The sequence below is a fragment of the Tasmannia lanceolata genome, unplaced genomic scaffold (assembly GCF_043159265.1).
Source record: "Tasmannia lanceolata isolate RefF3 unplaced genomic scaffold, GAP_Taslan_0.1 ptg000023l, whole genome shotgun sequence".
In the NCBI taxonomy this organism is placed as follows: Eukaryota; Viridiplantae; Streptophyta; class Magnoliopsida; order Canellales; family Winteraceae; genus Tasmannia; species Tasmannia lanceolata.
In genome coordinates, this window is record NW_027518700.1 from 37,467,888 (window position 1) to 37,488,358 (window position 20,471).

Below are 20,471 nucleotides of genomic sequence, written 5' to 3' on the forward strand. Positions count from 1 at the left end.
CCGTTTCTTGTACATTGGCCTATTTATTGGTCTGAACAGAGGACCAATTTGTTGCAGAATCATCTCCATGACTTGATCTCTTTTCAGGCCAGGATTCTGGGGGATATAATTGCCCATGACAAAGGGTTGACCTATCCTAGGATCAAGTGGCACCAGTTTCCCCTCCCAGCTCCATCGTGAAATGGAACTCCCATAGCCACTTAGGGGTTCAGAGGTGGTGTATGAGGCTTGTTCTAGTTCTGGTTGTTGTTCCCTGTTACACCAGTCCCATTTCCATTTGTCACCCCACCACTAGGATTGGCCATGCCTTCATTTGACCTAAAGGCCCCAAGGTCTGGTCGGTCTGCCACCAAAGATCTCACCTGGTGTGGAGGAACTGGAGGCGAAATCGCTACCCATGGACGGGTTTTGTTTCAGATAATATTTTGGGGACGAATTATTACCTGATTCCCTCGGGGAAAATACAGATGGGCCACTAAAGGGGCCGCCTAGAACAAGATTCGATTTGGATAAAAGCAAGACCTGACCGAACCTAATTATGCCCTCAAGCAGAGTAGTAGCACTCTGAAGTAAAACCCCATTAAAAGGAAGCCGTGGGGGAAGCTTGCTACTCTGTCAGAGAGGTGTTTGTGCTGGTGCGGTCAGCACCATTTTGTCAGTCAACAATCCAAACAGTCTGTCTACTTGCTTAGAAAAATTCTTGCTAGCATACTAAAAGGGCCTCCTCAATTCAACGATTTGACGAACTACCGTTTGTGACAACTCATAGGGATTCTCATCCATGTGCTGCCAAAGGGTAGCTACCATGTCTTGAAATGACATAGGCACAGCAGGGCTTTGTCCACGTGAGAGAGACTCTCTAGTGGCTGGAGTGGTATTTATATTTTCCTCTACCAAAGGATTTTCCTGGTTAGTATTCCTTTTATCCTGTCGTCCAGTACTTCCGGAGAGATTACATTCATTAACATTTTTGAAAGCATTGGGCCCTGTAGAGTTACTTCGTGTATTATGGGTCATTTGACGCCACACAACTCACAGTGTCCAACCGGGCGTGCCAGCCTCTCCCGAGGAAAGAGTCAGAAATTCAATTCGAAGGAGGGTTCGAAGATGAAAAGATTTTCATCCCATGGGATTGGATTTCATAAAATTGAGAAGAGGGGAATGACACTTCTTCCTTGGGTTCCTTTGCCTTTACACAGATGGAAAGGACTTTTTTTATGTGGGAAGCGTGGCGTTTCTTACTTATGCATATAAATTCGAAGGAAACCAGGAATTTAAAAATAAAGAGAGGGTACCCACATGCATGGGGCATGAAAGACCTTGAGGGTCGCCAGACCATCTGACACAAACCGAACAACAAAACAAGCACAAAGCAAGCGCCAGTGCGAGTGATAAAATGAAGTAAAGAGAAAGATTTGAAGTCCGGGGAGATGAATTCATTGAATCCTTAATCCGAGTACAACTACAACTAAGGAAAAGTAAAAGGTATGGATACTGGAAAAGTAAAGATAAAATGCTAATACATGTTTGGATTTAGTTTTGGGACCCCTTCCTTGGAGACATATGCCTCCTTATATAGTTTTATTTAGGTAGGTGCTTCACATCATCACACTTTCTTCTTGGAGGGAACTTTTTGGTAACTACCAATGATGGGTAACCTTATTTTCACATCTTCCATAGTCCAGTGGCTATCTTCCACCTTCCCATGACTAGCAACAAACATGTCATATCCTTAAGTCTTTCAAACAGGTAGTATCGGGCTGATTCAGTACCATTTGGATGATTGTCTCTTTTAGGATAAACATTATCTATTGGGTATTTCAATACCTTCCCATTTATATCATTTTGGTTCATGCATGTTCTCCTATATGTCAATTAGGTGCCAGCATGGCACATAATTCCGTTGACTCAGTCCACACAGACGGTCAATTGTTGATTCGGTCATTCGTGACTAATAAAAAACCCAAAATGGGTGTAAACATTATGGTAATCATACCGTGTGTCACTTCGACTAACACGACAAGAGCATTAGCGACGGTTGTAAAGAAATTGTCATCGAAATAGCAAAATTCCAGTGGTCGATTTGACCTAAGCGTCAGACCAACTCTGGCCATAAAACACTCAATTCTCGCAGGGTAATTATGATGCTCGACGCTAACGCTGAAAAGTAATTAGTAACGGTTCTTAATTGATGCTGATTTATTTTTATAGCGACATTATTGTATCACCCTCCCTACTGAAGTAATTTTTGTGGGTAACTTTGGGCACCGATTTCGAAAAGGTTATTTGCGACAGCTAAGTTCCGAATCTATTTTTATTTTATCGTGGTGGTAGAAAATTTATATCTCCATAAATAAATAATATGACAGCAAGTGCTGGTGGGAATGACAGTGTGATTGTTGTGGGAAACTCGTAGGCAGTAATACGAAACCATCTCTAATGTAATGTGTGTTTAAAAAATATTAAATACATTTTTTATTTGATTAAATGACGGTTAATATCTTACCGTCCCCAAAAAATTATGTTCGCATCAGTTTGAAATATATTGTCACCGATTCACTTTCATTAGCAACGGTCTATGTTGCTATTGCCATTGTTATGATGTAGCAACGGTTAATTAGCGACAACAAAAATGTCGTCGCAATCGGCCTTTTTTCTTGTAGTCCTATCTAGTTGCAACCACCACCGAAAAACTCGAGCAAATGCTCCAAGAAGTTGCCAATCGTCCTCTCCAAGTCATTTGTCAGAGTCGCTTGCCTATAAACACCCCTTGCCTATAAACACCCCTGCCGCCACTAGCTTTCAAAATTTTCCTACCAGTTTTCACCCTAGCAAGGGTCGCGAGACATAGAAGATGCGACAGGGGAAAGCTAAAGAGAGCTTATTCACATCTACAGTTATAGAGTGCGATAAGAAAGAAACATGCAGATATATTGATTGGAATAGAGAGAAATTTTTGAAGCAAATTGCCATGTCTGTTTTACTTTCTAACTATAGCTCAAATCCACTACTTTTAGTATGGAATCCCATGAAAGTAATGTCACAGATGAAAATCCGGAAAGGATTCGACGAATTCGATTGAAAATAAAAATAATATCCTGCAAGATTTATATTTGGTTTTCTAAGGCATCAGAGAGGCAAATTAGGAAACACAGTATTGCGTTACATTTATTTTTTGCCAAATATTTTTGCAAAATAAATGTAGGATGTGAGGACAATAAATGAAAACAACCCTATAAAGTGGTAGCTTTGTCTCCTCTTCCATGCCTGCCGACCCTTACAAGAATGAGAAATCGAAATAGCCCATGGAATTCCATTCCTTGCATTCATGTGCCAGTCATGCCATCTCTTTCCCTTCCACTTCTTCTCCCAGCATCCATACAAACTGAAAGAGAAGAGAAGAGAAGGGAAAAAGAACGTGAAAGTGAAAGCCAAATGAAGAGGTAAGATTTTGAATTTATTCCACTTTTTCACTCCTATTTTACTTATTTTTTCTATTTTTATCATATTAATATTTTTTGTATCTGCAACAGGCCTATCGACAACTAAAAGAGAAGAGAAGATAAAGAGAAAGAAAAAGAAGAAGAGAAAGGGAAAAGAAGAAACTCTAGGTAATATTTTTTTATTTTTTTATTTGTTTTTTTTTCATTTCTTATGACATATGCCATCAGATAAACTATTTTTTGTTTCTATTTTGAACGATTTTGAATTCACAAAGTTCTTTAGTAAAGTCAATTTATTACTTAGTTTGTATCATATTAGGTTATTTTAGTAGATTTGATGATTCTAATAAAGTGGGGTTATACAAAATCCAAAATCGTATTGTATGAAAGATTCCATAAAAGACATCAACAAAAATGTAGAAATAAACAAATAAAATGAGAGATAACTCCATGAAATTGAAATAACGTATAAATAAAAGAAAAGCTAAAAAAATCGAACAGAGCAATGGAAATGCTTTTTTGCAGAGATAATCGAGGAGGAACTGGCCAAAAACAATAACTAAGATTGAATGTCTAACAAATAATCATTAAAATTAATAATAACTATATCATAAATTTTGTTCTATACAAAATATTATAAGCACATAAAACTATAAGATCAATAATTTTTCCTAGCTCGAATATCAGAACTAGGGGTTGTTTAAGAAAGAATTAGACAAAATATCAAAATAAATAGAGGAGATTGCAGAAGTTACCTCTCGATTTCTATGGTGTGTGTGTGTGTGTGTGTGTGTGTGTGTGTGTGTGTGAGAGAGAGAGAGAGAGAGAGAGAGAGAGAGAGAGAGAGAGAGAGAGAGAGAGTCTTTTTGTTTGGGAATTCAAAGAGAGAAATTAGGCGCACATGTATCTTAGTTCAATCTTAATGTGGAAATCGAATCATTCCTCCAGATGATGATCATATGGAGTTACCAAGTGTCATGTGCGATCCAATCATTGAACACACTCTCGATGAATACAATCTATTGACTACTAGAGGGGGGTCTTCTATTCTACCTCAGTCTGAATGCACAAGAATGAAGATCAGGGACTACCTAGAGAAAGCGCTAAAACACTCTTAGAGCTTTACGTGTTTTGCTCCCATTAAGCAACCACTATATATAGTAGGTGATTAGGGTTAAGTCTCCCATAGACTACAACTCTTACTAACTATAGATATTAATTAAGATTAAACTTAATCAACTTTAATTCATGTTTAAAAAATCATTAAACCTAATTAGTTTCGGTTGGTAATGTTTGCCACCTAATGGAAAACGTTTCCAACACTCTCCCACTTGATGAATATTGACCTCTCTAGGCTTTGAAAAATGATTCCTAGGTTTCAAGCACATTAAAATAACATTCCTACGTATGGCTATACATATTGAAAACAATCACCTGGTCGAAGCCATTAAGAGTATTTATTAGTTAATGTAAAAGGTTTCAAGTGGGCGAATCATGACAACAATTGTCCTAAGGCGAGCATTACCTTTCCATGTGTCAAATGGAGAAGGCCGGGTGGAAATATCAACAGGATATAAGTAAAAATGACTAATCGCTAAGGGTAGAAGTGCATAAACCAGGGTCTTTAAGTGTCTTTTATAGTCAACTAAATGACATGAATACCGCCCCTCCTCAAAATGACTCTTACAAAAGTTTCAATCATGTTTTCATAGGAATAACAAAAGGACTAAAAACTTTATTTCAAACATATTTTAGTAATAATTATGTATTTCCTATGCCTCTTAAATGAGATGAAATCATCCTTCAAAAAAAATGGACAATATATGAGATTATTCATCCAAAATCTTTAGAAACCCACAAAAAAAGTGGAATGAGGTGAAATTTAATGTTCCTTCAACTTGGCTTGTTATTTAGCTGTTTGCACATTTACAATGTCAAGTATAAGAAAATAGTATTTTATGTCCCTTGTTGCGCACCATTTCAAGATAATGTTCACAAATGATTTTGTTACTCCCATTTCTATCGATGTTAGTTTAATGGGTATTGAAAATCAATAATTTACTTCTTCCAACTTAAAATTAGATATGATATACTTGTTTGGATAGAAGGTTATTAGCAAGCTGGAATGCAGAACTGTTGCTTATCATGAATCAATCCATGCTTTGCTGGATGGTTTCTTAGGCTCGTAGAGCCCCTACTTAAAGTCACAATTGTTCCTCGTGGAACTGAAGTAGTAGGATTTGGACAATACATTCGTAACGAAAACCTCCTTATGATCAAAGAGCAGCTCTTTGGCATAACATGCATGACATTAGGTGAACGAGTAACTGAACAGATAAGATTGATGTTTCCACTTCAACCTCTACATATTTCTGAAAAATTAAACAGGTATATATTTTATAACGAAGTTAGGTCGCGCTTGGATTACCAAAATAGAGAATAAGAATCGACATCTGATTCTCAATCAAGGAATTCCAGCATTTGGATTGGCATTGCTGGCATAAAGGGAAGTGTGGAGCAGAACATTCGACGGAATATTGGGTAGATTTTGATACCCCTCGAGGAGGTGGTATTTTTAATTCTGGTTGGCTCGTTCTTCTCTATAGCAAAAATCTCTCCTTAGTTGCTACGGTCCCACCCTAAAAGCTCTCTCTTCTATCTCTAGATGACTAATTTTAGTGAGAAAATATCTCGTAGAGAGAAAATAGCTCTCTCTAAATTTAGGGAGGACCAGTCAATAGAGAGAAGAGAGCTCTCTCTATGGAATGGAATTTGATTTTAATACCAATTCCTGATTCTTGTAATCCAAACGCAAGAGAAATTCCAGTAGAACCCACCCATGAACATTAAAAATCAAAGTTGTGCTGTGAGATGGATACACCTCCTAAAATTCAACACAACAAAGTGTAGAGACCAGACTACAGGCATTTTATTTGTGATCTGTTGATCTATTTATATGCAGGCTGGTTTTTTTTTATCATGGATACATCCCACTATACACACCAATGGATTCACTGAAAAGTAAACAGGAAAACTTAGGACTTAGAAGCTGGAGTCAATTTTAAACATTATTTGTTGTGTTTTGACAGCATGCATTTTCATTTAGAAGAGACCCAAATTCGTGCTATTTTTTCTTCATGAACAGATGATCTATGTTATTTGACCCATTTGATCTGGGTAAGTTGTTGCCTTAATTGGTCCCCATCCATTGTTCAAGAACACCCCTATCTATTGCCTAACCTCATTTAAACTACTTAACATGCTTTCCTACATAGAGTGTTTTTCGACTTTGACACAATACAACCACTTAAGGCCCACTTTGTTTTGGATCTTGAGATCCGAGTGTGAGTGGAAACCGATTATTGGACTCAACTTAATTATGAGGTCCATGTTTTTGACATGAATAGTATGGATGGGTCATGCACCGAAACCTGTGAAAAAGACTCACTCCATTGGATCATAGGCTACAGATTCAAGGCTTCTAAGGCGGAGAAATTATAAAAAAAGAAAATCAAAGACTTGAAAATAGGATAGATAAAGAATACCATATGCAATAAATACATTATGGAAGCAAAACGGGGGTGAAATTGAAAGTGAGGTGAGATAATGGGTGGCCAAGGCCTATCACCACACTTTAGTGTTGATAGAAGAACATAAAGAGCAAGTGGCTTAGATTGAAGAGCTGTTGCTTGAGAAGGAGGTTCTACACCAAGATGACTTGCTTCGGGTCCTGGGGGAGCGCCCGCTCTAGTCAAGTGAGCTGACTAATTATGATAAGTTTAGGCAAGGATTTCAAGTTGAAAATGAGAAACAACCCCCGAGGGTGGGATCACGGGGGACGCACATCATCAGCTTTGCTCGATGGGGAGGTGGTGGTGCCGACTTAGTGGAGGGGTATGACAGTTTGGTGAGACATCCTAAACCAAAAATTAAAGTTTAATAAAGGAATCCGGTTCATAGTGTACTCAGGGGAGAGAATCAAATTCTGGACAAAAAAGTGGTGTTGGGAAGCCTCGTTAAAAGAAATGTTCCCAGATATATTCATAGTAGTGTCGAAGAAGGGCATATGGGTTAGGGATTGCAAGGCACACAGGGAAAACAGCATTTCCTGAAAGCTGAACTTAAGAAATCTCGAGGACAAGGAGATAGGCTGAATGACTTGATTATTGCAGTTATTGGAATCGCAATACATTAAGACCTGATGCACTTCTGAGGAATTCAATGTCAAATCATTCTACCAAAAGCTTACATCTTGCACAATATCTTTGTAGGCAGTCAGAGTTCACAGTAGGCCGCTCAAAAGTGGAACCCTTCCCCTCAAGGTTTCTTGAAGTTAAATTTTACACAAACTTATATGGCATTCTTAAACCTGCACTATGGGATGTTTAGGACAGAAAAATACTATATCATTATGAAGATGTTGAGTTTGAACAGTTAGTTTACCAATATACAAATACAAACAACCTCTTCCACTAACCCGGCACCACCTCCCCCACATGGAGGGATGATGATGGTTTGTCCCTTACAATCCCACCCGCTGGGAGCTGTTTCTCATTTTCAATTTTGAATCCTCACCTAAAGTTATCATAATTAGTCAGTTAACGTGGCTTGAACGGGTCTCTCTCAGAACTCGAACCAAGTCCTCTTGGTGTAGGACTTCCTTCTCAAGCAGTAGCTCTGCAATCTGAGCCACTTGCTCTTTGTGTTCTTCGATTAAGGCTAAAGTGCGGCCATAAGCCTTCGCCACGCAGTCCCTCACTTCATTGTTGATTATTGCTGCCATTTTGCTGCTATAGGGCTTGGACATTTCGTACATATCCTCCTTCTGAGGGAACGACAGAAGCCCAACTTTGTCACTGAAACCATAAACAACGATTTGGGCGTAGGTCATCTTCATCACTTTCTCCAAGTTGTTCTGGGCTCCAGTTGAGACCTTCCCAATCAAAATCTGCACCCAATAGGAAACCAAGTCATTTACACAGTTAGAATGGTTCAATACACTGAATTCAAATCATTATAAGATCAACTGCAGACATTACAAATCGTTTGAGTCCAACAGATCAAAAAGTGCTTACATTGATTTGATGTGGAAATGAAGTGAACTCAGCAATTTGGAAATTCATCTAGGTGAAGATAAAGGCCGACATTACTAGAGGATGATGAAAAAGCATTTAGCAGAAACTTTCATGAATAGTTTTAGGTGCTGGTAAAGCGTCACAGTCGAAAAACGATTTTGAATTCCTCAAAGTAGAAAAACGCTCTTGAAATCGTCCAGAAGAGAAACATGTTAAAGTAGTTTAAAAGCGGATGGGCAATCAAAAGGGTTGTTCTTGAACAACAGCTGAGATCAATTAAGGCAACCAGTTGCCCAGATCAAGGTGAGAAGTAAATGGGTCCAAAGAACATTAAGAAAATCTGTTCAAACAAAGAAAAAATGCACAATATGTGGTCAACAAAATCAAAATTCATGCTGTTACGCAATACCAAAAATAATGTTTAAAATTGACCCGAACTTCAAAGTCCTAAGTTTTCCAGTTTAATTTTGAGTGAAATGTGTAGTGGGGAAGGTATCCATAATTAAGAAAAAAAAACAGTCTGCATATAAAAAAATCAACAGATATCACAGATAAAATATTAGTAGTCTGGTCTCTAAATTTTGTTGTGTTTAAGTTTAGGAGGTGGTTATGCATCTGACAGCACATCTCCCATTTTTAGTGTTCATGGGAGGTTTCTATGGGAATTTCCCTAGCTTCACCATAAATATACACATTTAATATTCCAGAAAGATGTAGAGGGCAAAGTGGACACATCATTGTTACCTGTTCATCTGCTCACCCACGTAAGTTCATGCAAGTAATATCGAGGAGCTGCTCTTTGGTCGTGAGTAGGTTCTCGTATGGATGGTACTATACAAAACCCAATTCCACAGTTCCACAAGGAACAATTTTGACTTTAAGTAGCGGCTCTGCATGCTCAAGAAACTATCCAGCAACCACACGTCCTGATTCATAATAAGCTACCATTCTGCGTTCCAGCTTGTTAATAACCTGTTAACCAAACAAGGAAATATAGTTCGTAGCTAGTTCTTAAGATGGAAGAAAGAAATTATTGATTTTTCAATACAAATTAAAAAAATATCGATAGAAAAGTATCTAACGAAATGACTTGCGAACGTAACGTAGAAATAGGGACATGAAATCTATTTCCTTATACTTGACACTGTGAATGTGCAAACTGCCAATTGACAAGCAAACATGAAGGCTAACACATAAATAGATTTCTTTTATTTTTGGCAGTTATAAACTTGAAAGAAAGAAATCAGTGATTTTGCATACAAATTACAAGAATATTGATAGAAACACAAGTAAAAGTAAAATCAGTTGCAAATATGACACATGGCTAGCGCAACAGGAGTCTTATTTTCAGATACCATTTTCTTATACCCGACTTTGTAGAGGTGCCAACAGCAAAATGAAAAGCAAACATTCATACAGTAATATGAAGGCTAAAATGACCAGACACCTTCTGTTTTTAGCAGTAAATGTGACTATCAAAATCAGTGTTTAAAATGGTGGATGTGGGTCAAAATGCGGCCAAGAAAAATTGTTGTCGACTCGGCGCAGACGCGGCCAAGAACACGTTTGGCATGGCTAAGTACTTGGTTGATGTGGTCATAACTCGAGAGAGTCAAAGGATTTTTTATTGACTCTGTGGGGCAAAACGCGGAATGCTACCATGGGAAAATGGCATCAACTCAGGGGAGTCCTATTGTCTGTGTTGCATGGATCATATGAGTTTTTGAATAGAAAAAAAATGCAGATATTTATTAGGATGGATCTCAATCCTTTGTTTTATGTTCGAGTATAGTACTTCATGTATGCTATCAGTACTTTCTCATTTGCATATTGCTCTTATTTTTTATATATCACAATAAAGACTTGATGTGTAAGGAAACCTGGATGATTGCTAATGTATCATATACTTGATTGTCATGGCTTATGACATCTCCAAAATATATTGAAGAAACTATCAAGACTCTATCAACCTGGATGCTTGCTAATGTAGTTTGGGCCAACTGAAAATACTTCCTTCTCCGTGAAATATGCAGACCAAGAAAAGCTAAACTCATGGTTTCAAAAGACACAAAACATTTTAAATAAAGTGACTTCTCCACTGATAAAAATTGGAAAATGGAAGAAAATTTGATCCTAAGATGCACAGGAAAAGATGGAAATTGTTGAAGTGTTTGTGACAAATGGCATATTGTTGATCGTAAAACACCAAATGGGGATCTTTATTTAGCTGCTACTATTTCAATTGAGCGACTCAGCAGGTAAAAAAACTCACTTGGCAGTGATTTTGTTTATATTTTGGTGTTTCAAAATCATGCCATTTCACAAAAGGTATACTTTATTTGGTTTAAAAGCTTCTAGAACAATCATCTTATCATACGTTCCTCATGGTTTTTCTATTAAAATCTCAAAGGACTTTATTTATTGAAATATACTTTCATATATAATTGGGTCCATTAACAACAAGATGTACTTCTGATAAAAAAAATTAGATAATTTTCTAATGGATACCTACTAGGTCTTTTCATGTTTCTCTATTTTTCCAGAGGGGCGCAAAGAAGTTAGAAGTCTTGGGATACTTGGAGTACTCTAATGGGACGGCATTGGTTTTGTTGCCAAAAATATTAGTGAGTATATGTAGAATGTAGCCTTTATTTTACCCAGTGCGCCAGTGACACAACCTTTTGGGCTTCTCATATTTCTTATGACATTTTTTGCTTGCTGGATTTTATGATATTTTTTAGTATTCTTTGGAATTATTAGATACGTTTTGAAATGTAATCACATGGAAAACTTGTTATGGTCAACATCTCAAAGATCATTTGTGAAATGTCCCCACTTGGCAAGTTGATTTTTTTCTTTATTTCAACTATTATTCTGTTTCCTATCAATGACTTTAATCAATGATTTATTTCTTACTTAACTTTGAATTTTTAAATTTCAGCTATAAGTTGGTTTTGTATGTGAATTGTTTTTATTTTAGGGTACTATTTTTAAGAAGTAATTGCCTATCTATTAATGGATTCATGGATTTATGTTAATCATGGGTTTCAGATCTTATGACACAAACCACTCTTTTTGTAGTTTGATTTTTTCATGGCTTGGTAGCTGATTATTATGTGAAGCAAATTGTTAGTACATATTAGCATATGCCAAAATTTTCCATGATCTTAATAAGGATTGATATGATGTTCCTAATATTTATTTATCTTCTATTCCTCCCTGTCGGTGTAGTTAAATTCATGCTTCAAGATTTTATGTGAAACACAAACCACTTCATCAATCCAACAATATGATTTATCATTTAAGGCCGCAGTAAATGATTCAAAAAAGCATGTCTGAATCAACGACTTTCACTTTTTCAAGGTTAAAGACAAACCATCTTATAATTTCGCCCAAATGCTTTGTAATTTAAAAAAATTTCAATTTCTCTTGGTTTTGTTTCAATCTACGGGAGACAGAGAGTGGGAGATGTCCCATTGTGTCTTTGTTGCCGGAGATAAGTTACCTTGTTTTTCTTCTCCAAGCCACCAATGACCCTATCTATAGCTGTCTCATTATGTTCCATCATGACCTCTGTTTCCTCATTTCTTGAAGCAATCGAACAGCTTCGTTACAAACATTTGCAATGTCAGCTCCAGTGAATCCAGGTGTCAGCGCTGCAAGTCTTTAGGAGTAAAATGATTGTTCACTATCAAGTTTATGATTTTTGAGATAGATCTGGAATATGTTGTCGCGGCCTTTGATGTCAGGTTTATGAATGGAAATTTGACGATCAAATCGACCCGGTCTCAACAAGGCCTTGTCTAAAACGTCGGGCCTATTAGCACAAGCAAGTACAACAACCCCATTAGTTGTTCCAAATCCATCCATTTCTACAAGCAACTGATTAAGAGTACTCTCACGCTCATCGTTTGCACCCATGAGGCTCCCACGGCCCCTTGCTCGACCAATTCCATCAATTTCATCGATAAAAATTATGCTTGGTGCACACTATCTAGCTTCTAAAAACAAGCTCCTCACCCTGGATGGTCCAACCCCAACAAACATTTCCATAAAATCTGAACCAGAAATAGATAAAAAGGGAACACCAGATTCGCCTGCAGTTGCTTTTGCAAGAAGTGTCTTTCCTGTTCCTGGAGGTCCTACATGAAGAGCACTTTTGGGAATTTTTGCTCCTAGTTCCTCATACTTCCTAGAGTTCTTGAGGAAGTGTACAAATTCCATGATTTCTTGCTTCACTTCATCACATCCAGCCACATCTTTGAAAAATACCTGGACAATAAAAGCATTTCAATTTCCATCTAAATGTTTGAAAAATACTTGGATGAAAAAAGCATTCCAACTTCATCACAGCAAACTAAATCTTTGAAAAATATGTTTAAGGAAAAGTAATACCAATAACGAAGTGAAAGAAGCATAGCTCACCTTGTTTTTGGAATTCTTATCCAATTTTGTCACATTAGCTTTCCCATTAATAAATATTCCTTGACTACCGCTTCCATCACTCCCACCTACACCAAATCCACCTTGCATTCTTCTCCCCATGTATAAGAGTAACCCCACAACCAATCCTATTTAAGCGAATCTCAGCAACTCTTGGTACCATACTATTTTAGAGACATTCATTACAGGAACATAATCATGAGGGTCTACCCCTAGTGTTGCCTGGGCTGCCTCCAACTTCTTTTCAAACGATTCAACGCTCCCAATGTTAAAATGAAACATATAATGGCTCCCAATTCTTCTATCAAGGGAACCTGTCATAGTTTGAGAGCTCCTGACATACACTTTTGCAACATATTAATTGGAAACAACAATGTGATCTACTACACGACGTTCTAGAAGATTGTTTTTAAACTCTTGAAAACTGATCCGAGAATAAAAGACATACAAGGCATTTGATTTCAGAATAGAAAGATAAAAAGATTTCAGTCCGCAAATAAATTGTGCATTTACAGCAAGTCAGCAAGAACATGTGCTAATGTACTGATCATAAAATACGCGTTAGAAAGAAACTGTAATATGGCCTAATGCAATGATCGTAAAACAGATCAAATCCACGTTCAAAATTCAGACCTCTAGTTGAAAAGCCCCCACTTAAGTATTATGATATGGAACTAGTGAAGAAACATGTAAATAGGTTAACCATGGTTTTAAATTTCAACCGAAACTTTTTATTTAAGCCGAAATATTTCGATTTTGTCTACTACCAAAACGAAATCCATTTGGTTTCGGAAAAATACAAGATTTTCCTTGAAGTTTCAGGATTTTGTCTGAAACATACAATTTTTCAGATAAATAACAAAAGTTTATGTCGAAATGATGACAGATCTATAGAAATCACGACAAAAATCAACTCCACTGACAGAAAAGAGAAGAAGAATGGGATTCCTTTAAATTTGTCCTAAAAACGACAAAAAATAGAAAGAAAAACCAGTGGTGAAGAATCTTACATGGATTTTAAACATGGATTTGTACTGAAATATTTTCGAGATTTTATAAGATTTTGGCCAAAATTTCTTACCAAACCCAAAATGTTTTCGTTTCGCTGATGACCGAAATAGAAACCATAACCGAAATTTAAAACCTTGAGTTGAACCACTAAAGCTGAAATAAGATGTATGTGCCATTATGATTAAAAGCAAGAAAAGCTCAACACATCAAGATTACAGAAACTGTCAATATTAAAAAGTTAATGAAAGACTTGATGAGATTATAATACAGGTAGCGGTAGCCACTAGTGGAAGAGGATAAGGTTTGAATCATAAATGGGGAAAAGGAAAGGGGTTGTACAAGCCACACATAATAAAGAACTTGCAAAATGCATCCTGTTGGGAATATTGCCTTGTTTCCCATGGCAATGGTGGGAAAGTTGCCTTATTTCCCACCGTGCATGGGAAGGCAATAAGGCAAATAGAAACTTGTGTTGTTTTTTAGGTTTTTCCAAAACCTAAGTATAAAGAAGAAAGTTTCACTCTCTTGGTAGAGTGAGGACTCTTTGGTGTGTCGGCTGCCAAAGGAAATGAGAGGAAGAGAGAGAGAGAGAGAGAGAAGAAGAAGAAGAAGAAGAATAGAGGGTTTTATCTTTGGGTTTTCTTCTTGGGTTATTCTCTTGGGTTTCTCTTGGAGTTTTCTCTCGGGTTTCTCTCGGTGTACGGTCTTGGGTTTGAGAAGCAAGGAAAGGGTTGCGAGTTTGTGGGTTAGCGATTAATCCATTTTAATCCTTGTATATTGTTTTTCTCATAGTGAAAGATCGAGTTTCTCGCCCGTGGAGTAGGCTTGGCCAAATCACGTAAAATCTTGGTGCTCATCTTGTGGCTTGATTTATTATTTTACTTTTCCTTTAAGTTGTGCACGATCGGATCGGATTGCCTAGCGAATTTTCTCAACAAGTGGTATCATAACTCAGGTGGAGTGATCGTTGAGGCCGGGTGGAGTGATTGTGGGTGTTGTGGTGGGATCGCAGCTACAGCGATCTTTGGGAGTAGAAAGATTATCCAAGAAAGATTCTTGTTCAAGGTGGAGCGCTACACCCTGAAGTGCGGAGTAATCTGAGATGGCGGTAAAATCGAGTTCTACCCAGTTCAACATCGACAGATTTGACGGAAAGGGCAGTTTCACTCTATGGCAGATGAGTGTGAAGGACATCCTAGTTCAACAGGGCTTGGCGAAGGCGTTGAAGTGAAAGGACGGGAAGCCGGAGAAGATGACGGGTGCCGAGTGGGAAGACATAGAGTCGAAGGCGGTCAGCACGATTCGACTATGTCTTGCATATATCGTTATGTTTAACGTTATGGAAGAGGAAGATGTGCCTAAATTATGGGAGAAGTTGGAAAAGCTTTATATGTCAAAAAGGCTTAGCCAACCGATTGTATCTGAAGCGACAATTGTACGGGCTGAAGATGCAGGAAGTCGGGGATCTTCTGGAACACATCACGGTGTTCAATGGGCTTGTGGAAAGGTTGACAAAAAGTTGAAGGAAGAAGATAAGGCCCTATTACTTCTTTCTTCACTTCCTGATTCTTATGACAACCTGGTGATGACTTTACTGTATGGCAAGGATACGATAAAGTTGGAGGAAGTCACGGCATCGCTCTTATCGAATGAGATGCGCAAGAAACTTGTTCTTGGTGGAAATGAAGAGCATGGGTTGGTTGTTCATTGTGGGAATCAAAGAGGAAGGTCATCTGACAGGGGATCTGGTAAAGGAAGGTGAAGATCCAGGGTCGACGGAAGGGGCGTGCAGTGTTACCGTTGCAAGGAATATTACCACATCAAGCGGGATTGTCCAAAGCGAGCTGACCAGACGGACAATGGTGCTATGAATATTGTGGTAGCGACGGATGAGCAGAGCGAAGTGTTTGGAGAGATTCTCACAATCTCCACAGGTAATCACACTTCTCCTCATGATGAATGGATCTTAGATTCAGGGTGCACTGTTCATGTATGCTCCAGGAGAGAATTTTTTTGATACGTTCCAGGATGCAAGGGCCGGTGTAGTGTCCTTGGGTGACAGGTCTACTTGTGAAGTCACGGGAGTTGGGACGGTGAAGATGAAAATGTTGGATGGAGTAGTTCATACTTTGGGTGGTGTGGCGTATGTCCCAAAGATGCGAAGGAATCTAGTGTCTCTTGGCCGGTTGGACTCCAGGGGTTGCAAGTTTTCAGCTGCAGGTGGAGCCATGAAAATCACACGCGGCTATACGGTTTTGATGAAAGGAGAGAAGTGTGGCGGATTATATCATCTGATTGGGGACACGGTGACTAGTGTTCCCAAGATCTCAATGGTTAGTTGGAAACGGAGTGGTAGCGCGTGCATGCGTAGGGTCTCTTTCGCAGTTGGTACAGAGACATGTTTCCAGGTTGCAGACGATTGTGAGAGGATGACAGTACCTGTGTTGGGGAGGATGGATCGAGATCCCTCTCCAAGGTTGACTAGGTGAGTCAATGGGTTGGGCAGCTACACATGTGCATTGGCCGTGTTGATCGAATCGGGAGGAGTCAGAACCAAGTTGATTTGAGGGTGTGTAGCTGGTACTTTGGAAGGCCAATGGTGGTTTGCGGCAATAGCGGACCGGTGGCGACATCAACAGAAAAATCTTCAGGTGGCTGGGAGTCAAGCCAAGGTGGAGATTGTTGAGAATGTTGCCTTTTTTCCCACGGCAACGGTGGGAAAGTTGCCTTATTTCCCACCGTGCATGGGAAGGTAATAAGGCAAATAGAAAGTTCTGTTGTTTTTTAGGTTTTTCCAAAACCTAAGTATAAAGAAGAAAGTTTCGCTCTCTTGGTAGAGTGAGGACTCTTTGGTATGTCGGCTGCAAAAGGAAAAGAGAGGAAGAGAGAGAGAGAAGAAGAAGAAAAAGAAAAAGAAGAAGAAGAATAGAGGGTTTTCTCTTTGGGTTTTCTTTTTGGGTTATTCTCTTGGGTTTCTCTTGGAGTTTTCTCTTGGGTTTCTCTCTATGTACGGTCTTGAATTTGAGAAGCAAGGGAAGGGTTGCGGGTTTGTGGGTTTGCGATTAATCCATTGTAATACTTGTATATTGTTTTTCTCATAGTGGAAGATCGTGTTTCTCGCCTGTGGAGTAGGCTTGGCCGAACCACGTAAAATCTTGTTCATCTTGTGGCTTGATTTATTATTTTACTTTTCCTTTAATTTGTGCACAATCGGATCAGATTTCCTGGCGGATTTTCACAACACATCCGTTTATCATAAAGAGAATTGTTATTCAGATTTTCAGACTCAAACATCAAACAGTGATCTGTTACATAGAAGATCAATGATATTATTATTCCAAAACAAAAAAAAGTTGAAAATGCCTTGTGTGGAAAGAGCAGGATATTAGAATACATACCTATTAGAGCACCTCTCTCTCTCTCTCTCTCATACACAAACACAAAAACAGAGCACCCAAAAATAAATAAAAAATCGATGGTCTTGGACTTCATAGTCCCATTAAGCTAGCAAAATAAATAAAATAGAAAGACTTAGGCTGTAATTGTATAAGTTATATTGGCATCTAATGGAAATCATTTAAAATCATCAGTATTATAAATTTCGTCATAGAATTAACTACCAAATATAAACCAAGAAGATAAATAAAGTGACTTTAAACTACGTTAGAAGATATGCTGACCTGTTGTTGGTTCCGGAGCATCGACCGAAGGAGAAGAAAGAAACTACCAACCCAATAAAGAATAGAGGTGCCAGCAAACCTGGCAAATGCTTCGTAAAATGTTCCTGAGAACTCCCATGATCATCTGTATTGAAATCCTCTGGAGAAAAGGATGGGAGAAAACACAGTACTTCAAACCTTGTAATTTGTAGCATATAAAGCCCATAAGAATAGACTTTTCCAAAATCCAAATGGGTGCAAAAAAAAATGTTACCATCAAGGTTGAACAAGTTTCAATGACAAAAAAAAGTGACAGCTGAAATAAAACATGTCTAAACACTTGTGGTTCAAAAATGGCGTAGGAATAGATGTGCTAGATAAGGTTCCTCTTAAACAAAATGTTTGATCCCAAGTTTAACAATCTCACTCGGCATCCAAAGCATAATTTTACCTTCCAGCACATCGACTTTGGACGTTCATGTATACTATGCATAAAACATTAACCATCCCATTCAAATCTCAAGGGACGGACCTACATGTAGATTAAAGGGGGCAGTTGCCCTTGTTGAGTTGGACCAAATCCTTAATAGGCCCAACTCAATTGGGCCCAGCCCCCTTTAAAATTTGAAGGCCTGCCCCTCTTATGTATAAGCCTATATAAGCTTGCCCCTTTATGCATAAATCCTGGCTCCGCCACTGCAAATCTATGAGCAACGCTGGAGATTTAATCAAAAGAGACAAAAATCCCACTCTATAAAGATCTTCGTGTTATGTATTTAATTTGAATTTTCCAATAGAACAAGCTCATTTGCAAACTAGTTACGAAAAAGAAAATTGGATTTTTTGTTCATTTTGGGCACTGTCAGTGGTGAAAAAATTTTAAATCATCTGATCCAATAAGTTTTCTAGCCACATGGTTTTAAATTTTGGCCGAAATCCGAAACGAAATTCACAGTGAATCGTTTTTTCACAGGATTTCTCTGAAATTTCAAAATTTCGACTAAATTTTGTTTTCACACTTATTTACAAGATTTCCACTGGAAATTTAAAAATATCCAACTTTTTAACCGGATTTTACTTCATTTCGGCCGACAGTTCAACCGAAACCGAAATATTTCGATTTCGGTGGTGGCAGAAACGGACACCGAAACTGAAATTTAAAACCTTGTCGAGTAAATAGAAAACAAATGTAAGATCTGAAAGGAGTTACAAGTACATTTCGATTAAGATTTTTTATCATCATAAGTGATTTGCGTAGTGATTTGCTACGCAATTTTGCATAAAGACATTTCACAGTTGGATTTTGCATGTGAGAACAGCCACACATTGACTTTTTGGCAGATTTTGTCTTATGCATTTAAGTCATGTGATGCGACTGTTCTCTCATGCAAAAGCCACCAGCAAAATGGCTTTCCACAAGATTACCTCCCATAAGTGATTTGCTAAGCAATTTTTTAATAGCAAATTGATGCCCACCCGGCCACCATGTTAGAGCAGCCATGTGAGAACAGTTAATTAAATGCATAAGACAAAATCTGCCAAAAAGTTGATGCGTCTGTTCTCACATGCAAAAGCAGGTCGCGATATGGCTTACCCTAAAATTGCCTAGGAAATCCCTAGTCATAATCTATAAACTCATAATCTCGTCCATGTTGAAATACTACCATTGAGGTTATGATTTGTTCTCATCCATCTCTTCACAGCAAATCAACAAGCGGCATCTTATTCGGCAATATATATATTCGGCAACAACATAAGGGCATATTCATCATCAAACTTTGGCAGTGCGGTTCAAATCAAAAGATTCTATTTTCTTATGTGGAGAAAATTTTATTTTTTTATTAGGGAATTTCAATGTAATCAAACGTATGTTGATTTTCAATCTACATATGTTTGAGGAGGCATGTTAGCATATGTGAGATCTAACAGTCAGATTGTGTTGAAATACTACCATTGGATCATCACAGTGGTTGATTAGGCAAGTTGGTTAAAGGGGTAATCTTGCTAGATTAGGCACTCAAATTAAATTAGTAATTAGGTTAGCAAATATTCTATCTATATCTCTTTCCATGTTTACCATGATCTTCTTTCTATGTTTATCATCAAAGTGCTCTATATAAGCAACACTTGATTCTCTTGTAATTACATCCAAGAAATCCAACTTTAGTGAAATCTTCTCAAATTTGTCTCTTGGGGGCACGGTCTAACCGGGTCCCGGCCAAAGGAAATGGGACTCACATAGCTTAGGGTGATTGTAGGCTTCTTTTATTCTTAAGTGAAGGGGTTGGTAGTATGATGTATATAATAACCCATATGAAGGGCATTCTTGTCCTTTATGTTAGTTAGGTCTAGTCTAAATAGGGGTTTTCTTTTCATTTTAGGGGAGCTTTTGGGCATAATATTGGAAGGGAATTTGGGTTTTCTGCTTGGAGAGAAGATTATTCTATCTTTGGAGTGTTCTCGATCAGATTTCCGAGTGAAATTCTGCCATCCTGGCCTCCTCTTTATTTCCCTTGTTGCAAGCAGGTATTTGCATGCGCTTAATGAGATCAGTAAGATTCAATTGCCTAGTCGATTGAAATGAAATTGCTAAGTTTGTGTCCATTGTTTTCTGTTAGATGAATGTAATCTTCTCTTCCATCAATTAAAGTCTCTGCCAGTATAAAGTTACATGCTGATACTGTGGATTGTCGGAATTCTATGTTTCTTGTGGTTAAACACCTCTAATTGACAAGTAACACCATAGTACATATCATAATTGAGCTGAGAGGAAATAAGGAGGAACTGATTTGACAAATTTGAATATCAAATCCCGAACAGATGTATGTTTGATCTTTGTA

General features: G+C 38.0%; 1 pseudogene across 1 annotated transcript; it reads right to left on the reverse strand.

The window, feature by feature from the left end:
• Window positions 1-7,831: 7,831 nt before the first annotated feature.
• On the reverse strand, window positions 7,832-17,906 carry LOC143856702 (ATP-dependent zinc metalloprotease FTSH 8, mitochondrial-like; annotated as a pseudogene). Its single transcript, XR_013238300.1, has 5 exons — window positions 17,653-17,906; window positions 12,944-13,295; window positions 12,024-12,790; window positions 9,263-9,490; window positions 7,832-8,391 (listed from the first exon to the last, which is right to left on the reverse strand). The product of XR_013238300.1 is annotated as an ATP-dependent zinc metalloprotease FTSH 8, mitochondrial-like (transcript).
• Window positions 17,907-20,471: the final 2,565 nt, after the last annotated feature.